We start from the raw sequence: 8123 nt of genomic DNA, 5'->3' as shown, positions 1-8123 counted from the left end.
GAAGTAAGTTCGGTGATACTGAAAGTTACTTCAATAGCACTGTAAGCTAGCCAGTTTTTATCTGTTAGAACCTTTTTTTTTATAAAAACAGCTTTTAAAAACTTACAAAATTAGTGGATTAAGGCATCCTAGAGTCTATAGTGTATCCCAAGCTTATCTTACCCTCCTTAGACTCTATCCATGTGATTCATCACTTCCACGAGCATTCAAAAGCTCCTATTGATGAAGAACATGAACTCGTGCCTTCTCTAGAGTATAAAGACCAAACCAATAGGAAAACCCTTTGTCTTTTGATACTCTAGAGCATCCATAGGTTGAATCCCTTAGGAAATCCACTCATTATTCTAGATAGGATATTCAACGAACTCCCATAACCTTAGTCACTTTCATAGGTACATCAAATGCAAGGTTCTATATTGTGAATCCAAACTAACAAGAAAATTCAAGCTACGCAATCGGGGGAGCACCGGGGAACTAATTCCATCATGAAAGCGCGAAGATCAAGCAACCCAAGAGAAGCTACAAAAGAGGACTCATCTGACAAGTAAGTGTCATAGTTAAGAGTCCATAGTTTAATCTCTATCCTCATGTGAGATTGAGGCTAAGAGTTTACCATCAAAAAACTCGATTGGGTGCCTTGTGTGGGACCTTGGCCAGTGGGCCTAAACATGGGTTCTAGATATAGGACCTTTGCTCTTGCAGAGAGCATAAATTAGTGTCCTTAGTGTAGGACTGTAAAGGTTATTGGTGAACCTGATTTAAAACCATCAATAGTGAAATTCGGTGCACTCTGGGATTGAGTATGGATGTCTGGAATGGAGTAGGCACGTATCCGAACCACTATACATGCTTGTGTTTTGAATGTTCATTTGCGAATTTATTTAATCATGCTTATATATGCTTGAATGTTTAAATTCCTATACATGATTGAATTAATGTCATAATTTGATAGAAACCACAGCTCACACACAAGCACACTGTGTTATAAGCTAGTTGCTTTTATTAGTATACCTTAAGTTGCCTTTGTGATTGGACCCTCTAACTAGGCTTGATCGTCGTTAGAGTTACATTACCTTACTAAGTTTACTGATAAGTTAGTGGCAATAAAAGTTTTGAATTAGTATAATCAGTTGAAAAGTCCTCCCCCCCCCCCCCCCCTTCCAGGACTATAAGAACAGTTACATACTTCTACAAGGGTAGTGTGAATCATAATTTCAGTACACATCAAATTGAGATTCACATCCATTCATCTTATTCACCACCTATGAATATGCTTAACCGACCATCAAAACTACAATTTGAGAAACTCACACATGTGAACAAGTCACTTGAATCTAACGGTATACATGTTCTACCTCTTGATCACTCCAAAAACCTACTTGTGATCATTCATTTACCAAACTAATCGTACACCCACCTACATACATGATCAGAGTATTAATCATCAAGTTTTTCTATTTTTAACATGTCATCTAACCACATATACATTCCCTTAATTAATTTGGTAAATAATTCTTTATTCATAATGATTTAGATATAAGTTCATTTGTAAGAATTACTTGAAAACATGCATATAACCATGTAGAACCATTAGATTTTCCAAAACTCTCATATCAGTAATAATTATGAAAATGCCATTAACCTAGATTATTGAATTCTAGATCACATGGTCCTCACAATTTGTTTGATGTGAAATTTTATACCATGCCTATGTATCATAAATTAACTATACATGTCAAATTTCAGCCCTTAGATCATTGTAAAAGTGACCCAATTGATAAATCAGACCCTTAACCGTTGATTTTGGTGTCCATCGAGTGAAGAAATCTCGTGGGTAGTCGTAGTGAGATATTTTCCTTCATATAAACGACTTGGATTGCCCATTATGGACTAAGTATGAAATATGAAGACCCCATTTTGGTAACCTTTTTCCTTAGTGCGAAGTTATCCTTTCGAGGCTTACCAACTCCTTATAAATCTAGATCTTCCGATTTAACCACTTCATGTCATCTATCGTAACTCAAATTTGGATCACACTTTGGTCTCATATGACTATAAGATTATACAAAATTTAGACTACGATCTATGATCCTACACCGTTGAATGTTGAAGTTAGTTATTTCCTTTCGGTGCAAAAGGTGAAATTTTAGATTTAGGCTTTTTTCACCATCGATCAAACCACCAAATTTTATCCAACAGTTTGCTTATCTTGACTGCACATTTCTACCAAAATTCAGCCCTGATAATTAAGTGTGGACTGTTAATTGAGATCAAGTTCATTTGGGCACCCATTAGGAGAATTTTCAAGATAGACCAATCTAAATTTTGGATCACTAAAATCATATACTCCGGCCCTATTCGACGATACCAACACACTAGACGAATTAGATTTAAAGAAAGATCTCTAAAAAAGGTCAAATTGGAGAAACTCAATCAAAGTGGGATGTAGAACACACCCCTCTCACATGCCCACTCCTTTTGTAGAAGGAGTGTGAGTCCCCTTCTTCACCCACGCGCCCATACTCCCACATCCAATGGAGAGAGAAAGAGAAAGAGAAGCCTAGACGCCCATCATCCTCTTCCTTCTCCACACGTGTAGTGTCTCCCTTTTTTTCAAACGATGTCATGATTCTTGTAGAAGTCTTCCTACATAGATATCTAGCTAAGGTTTAGATCTAAGGATAAAGTGAGGGATTCCTTTAAGCTTACACTAAATTGAGTTAATGTGATTTACCTTGTTTTGCATACCTTCATGTTATTATGATTCTCCATGCAATTAATTGATTTACCATTAACAATTATTTGCCCTTCCAGGAATTATGGTTAAGGTATGATTTAAATTATGCGTGATCCTTATGAATATATGTGGGGCGATGGATACAAGCCTTGCCCTTTGTCAATTTTGAGAGCGACGCGTGCTTTCATTATATGTTGAGTTGGCCTTTTGCTCTTCTCCCCTTGTTCTTATTGAGTTAGCCTATTTACTAGTCTTCTCTTTTTTTGGGATAGCTTAATGCTACTTTTCTCCTTTATTAGGTTAGCCTTGTGCTACCTCCCTTTATGCCTTGGGCATGTGTCTTAGAATTTCAAAACTCTCATAGTTTAATTTATTTTTCCTTTGGCGCAAGTAATGTGTTAGAGGTCTTACAACTAGTTATTCAAATATTTTATCATGGATATAATGTGCTTTAGGTAGTGACCTTCTTGTTCGACACGTAATTCATTGGATTTTGGGTAGTGGTGCACAAATCGATGTAAGTAATTCCATAAGTGTTAAGATGTTGAGTACATATAAGTTGTTAAATTTCATAAAGACAAAACCACTTTATAGTATATCTTCAAGATCGGTCTATATTCAAGAGAAGATCAAGCTCAAGATCAGTTTATGTTCATGAGAATATCAAGCTTAAGATCGGTCTATATGTTCAAGAGAAGATTAAGTTAAAGATCGGCTATTGTTCAAGAAAAGATAGAGCTCAAATTTAAGATGAAGTATGAGACTAAGTTCAAGCCAAAGAAGAATAAAATATTTGATATATCTCAGGTGGTATAAAACTCTAGAAAGACCTTAGGGTTAGGTGCTTTCAAAATTGTTTAATTATGGTTTTTTATACTTGTTTTGCCTAGATTTCGGCCAGTATAACTTTTAGTACAGCCAGCTCAACTTCAAGGCCAAAGCAATAACAAAGTTTTGTTGTAAATTTGGCTAGCTTGAGTTTTAATTCGGCTAGCTCGAGTTTGAAATTCAGCCAACCCGAGAAAGTTTGGGTTAAATTCTAGTAACATCAACTTTTGGATTTTAGGGGAATTTGGCTAGTCGAAGGCCAAATTCAACTAGTTGAACTGGTCCTCGAGCTAGTTGAATTCTGGATAATCCTTATCCCGCGCAATCTGAAATCCGTTGAACTGAATCCGCTGAACTTAGACTAGTCAAAGCCTATCTCAGGCTAGCTGAAGTTCTAATTTCTTTGCCTATAAATTGAGTTCTTCTCTCATTCTGAATTACACAAGTTAATTATCAAAATTCTTCTGCACGAGAGAAAGAAGCTCAAGTTATTATCAAGCTATTGGACGGTATTTATAATTTAATTTAATTAGCTTTTTCAATTCCCTTTTATCTAAGATCTTTCAAGTTTAATCTAAGAGAGTAAACTATACTCCTCTTTTGAGATATAAGAGAATTAATTTAAGTAGCTTTTGGTTTTAATATAATTAAAATCAATAGAACCCTAGACCCTTTATATCTGACTGAACACAGAACCATATACATTTAATAAAGAGGTCCAACTGCTACAAGCTTCTGCTACGTCTTCTATAGTGAAGATAAGCATACCTTCTTTAAACTCTTTTAGGTTTTTCTAAGATAGCTTGTTAAAGTCTCAGTTTTAAGGTTTTTCTAAGATAGCTTGTTAAAGTCTCAGTTTGGGTTTTTATTGTGATAACTCATGAAAATCGCAAGGAATTGTATAAGGTTAATAAGGTGACTATGAGAAAACCTTTTCATAGTGAAAGCCAAAATTACGAGAGTAGTAATTTTGGGAGTGGAGTAGGTGTGGTTGATTTTAAAGCACCGAACCACTATAATTCTTTATGCCACGTGGTGAATGCTTTATTTTATTTATGGTGGATTGAGAGTATTTAATTTTAGTTGAGTGGTGAATGTTGTAATTCTTTAATTTACTCTTGCAAGTTTAAGGTTTTGATTTTAAAGAAATTCATGAAATAAGGTTGTCCTGCCTAAAACTTTAAATGAAGGTTGTCCTACGAATTATTTGGAATCAAGGTTTTAATACTCAAGGAATTGAGATCTTTGTTTTATTTACATATTCAACACTTGTTTCGATTATTTGGCATTGTCCTATTCACCCCCCATCTAAGACATCTTAAGCTCTCCTTTTCAAATTCGCAATGCATGTTACATCACTTCCGGGATTGGATGTCGCAAATAGTCACTCCATGAACAAATCGTGTCATTTAATTCATCCGATTCATGTGTTGTGCCGCCTCGAGGTGTTCACATCAATTCACGGTAGCGTTGGACATGCTGGTAAATCTCCTTAGTGTGTGAATGCGGGGCGGGCCGGTTTTCTATAAATTATATTCTGTATTGTGATGATCACTACATATGATGAGCCACACACACTTTGTTAGGCATGCATTCATATACATATTGGTTATGCATACTGATACCACTCGTAGTGGTGAAGTACGAGACGTATTAGAACCCTTACATTACTTTTATGACTCTCTTAAATTATTGTTAATCTTAAAGGATAACCATCACTATGAGTAGGGCATTGACCCTCTCCAACCATATAGATATTGCAAGTGAATTATAGGTTGATGATGAGGCCGATAATCATTCTATGGAAGATTCTTTTGAAAAGAAACGAAGAAGGATAATACTATGAACTGTTTTATTTATTTTTTGCTACAAACTTTGATAATGTAATAAGATCCCATTAAAATGGCATTAAAGAATTATTTGTACGCTTTTTATTTTAATAGAATAATAAATACAATCAATTTTATTCTCATGAATGTTTACCTTCGTGAATGTAACTGGATGGAATTTATCTTTAAAAAAAGAAAAAAGAAAAGACAAGGTGCAATTTTGAAGCATCCAATTTTTACATTATTAACACATAAAATTCTCGGGCACGAGTATGTAATCGGGCCACGAAAATTCGGGATGTTATGATATTTATACTGAAAACCTAACCTTTAATCCTAACTGTACAATGTTGAAATCTAATCGTAGGAATTATTTTTAATGTATAGAATCTAACCCCACACCTTATATATCAAGTTCTGACAAATCTTTGAGAACGATCCGACTTGAGAGGTGAGAGTTTTTCCTTTAAATTTTACTGTAATTTGATTTGATTATCTTATTCTTACTTGCTTCATGCTTTATTATTATGAATTATCACCTTATGAATGACTATTACACAATTTAAATCATCACATTATTACCTTGTGACGTAAGTATCGTGTTGGAAATCCCACCTTAGTGATCTATATATCATCGTGGACGTAATTTGTTTCGAGTAGTGACCCTCTTGGATAACATGTAATCCCATGGGTTGGGTAGTGATGTACAATCGATGTAAGTAAACCACCATGAATGTTACATCACCTCCGGGATTGGATGTTGCAAATAGTCACTCCATGAACAAATCATGTCACATAAATCTTTCAATAGCTATTGTATCGCCTTGAGATGTTATATAAATTCATGTTAACATTGGACACGTCGACGAATCTTCATAGTATGTGATGCGGGGTGAGCCAGGTATTCTTGAATTATTTTTCACATTGTGATGATCGCTACATGTGATGGACCACACATACTTTGCTAGGCATGCATTTCATGTAGAATGGTTGCGCATACTGTTACCACTCGTATTTGTGGAGTATGAGATGTATCGGGGCCTTTTTGTATTCTTATAAATCACTTGAATCATTGTAAACTTTAAAGGATGACCACTACTATGAGTAAGGCATTGACTCTCTCAAATCATACAGATGTTGCAGGTGAATTAGAGGTTGATGATATGGACAAATGATCATTCTGTGGAAGTTTCGTTTGAATAAAGAAGAAGGATATCACCACGAATTATTTTATTTAATTTTTGATACAAACTTTGATAATATAATAAGCTCCCATTTGAGAGGGCATTAGACAATTAGTTAAATTTTATGTTTTGATGAAATAAGAAGTACAAATGATTTTATTCTTATAAATGTGTACCTTCGTGAATGTAACTGGATGTGATCCAAATGAAAAAAATACAATGTGCATTTTGAAAGCATCTAGTTATTACTTTATTAACACCTAAAATTCTTGGGCATGAGTGTGAACTCAGGCCATGAAAATTCGGGGCATTGCAAGTTTAGATTCTAGTTCTAATTCTAACATATTCCCAAAATCGCACAATAGCAAGTCCTTATAGGTATGACATCGGTCTCTCCGAGTTATTACTACATCATAACCCTGCACTTAGGGTTGTCATAATAAGTTTTTGGCGCCATTGCCGAGGATTTCGGTTGCATTTTTCTGAAATACATTAGTATTAGAATTTGGTTTTTTTTTTTAATTATTAAATACTAACTTTTTTTTTCTATTTTGTAGAAACTAACATAGAATCATTGATCTCGTAATATCCTTCCAACTCTTCTTGCTGTAGTATTTTAGATTTCTTATTTTTTTTATAATTTTCTTTTTCTCAAGTAGTTTTAATTAGTTTAGACTTAGGATTCAGACTGTTTCATGCCCAAGTGGGTATGTGACAATACTCTACATCTCTTAAGTAAAGGAGGATTAGTTGAAGGTTTGCCTATCCATCACCGGATTAGACGTCCCTTAAGATCCTCAGAGTCAGCAAAAAGCATGGCTGACCATCATGCTAAAGAGCAATAAGATGAGAATGATTTACATAATGCTCCTCCACCTAGAACTTTCCGTGATTACTTACAACCAGCAACGGTGAGTACACCTTCCTGCATGGTGTTTCCACATAATGCAAGAAACGTGAATTTCATGCCGGGAGTGATCTAACTACTCCTAAAGTTTCATGGACTTGACTTTGAAAGTCCATGTCTACATATAAAGGAATTTGATGAGATTGTAGCAACCTTGCATTTTCACGTGTCATAAGACACCTTAGGATTGAAATTGCTTCCTTTCTCTTTGAAGGAGAAAGCCAAGTCTTGGGTACACTCCTTAAGAATGAGATTTATCGGGACATGGATTGAGATGACTTAGGAGTTCCTTAAAAAGTTTTTCCCAATTCATAAGACTAATACCCTAAGGAGGGTGATCATGAACTTCTCTTAAAAAGAGGAAGAGACCTTTTTCCAATGTTGGGAGAGATTTAAGGATCTTCTAAATTCCTATCTGCATCATGGCTATGAAACTTGGTGCATAATAAGCTTTTTCTATTATGGATTGACTTTGCCCATGCGCCAATTCGTAGAGATGATATGTAATGGAGAGTTCATGAATAAGGATCCCGATGATGCATGAGATTATTTCGATGTACTTGCTAAAAATGCATAGTTATGGGATACCTAATCTAAGCCCACTAATCCGAGACCAACTCAATCTAGAGAGAAGGGAG

The sequence above is a fragment of the Magnolia sinica genome, chromosome 17, assembly GCF_029962835.1.
Source record: "Magnolia sinica isolate HGM2019 chromosome 17, MsV1, whole genome shotgun sequence".
Classification (NCBI taxonomy): Eukaryota; Viridiplantae; Streptophyta; class Magnoliopsida; order Magnoliales; family Magnoliaceae; genus Magnolia; species Magnolia sinica.
Note: the sequence above shows the minus strand (reverse complement) of the source record.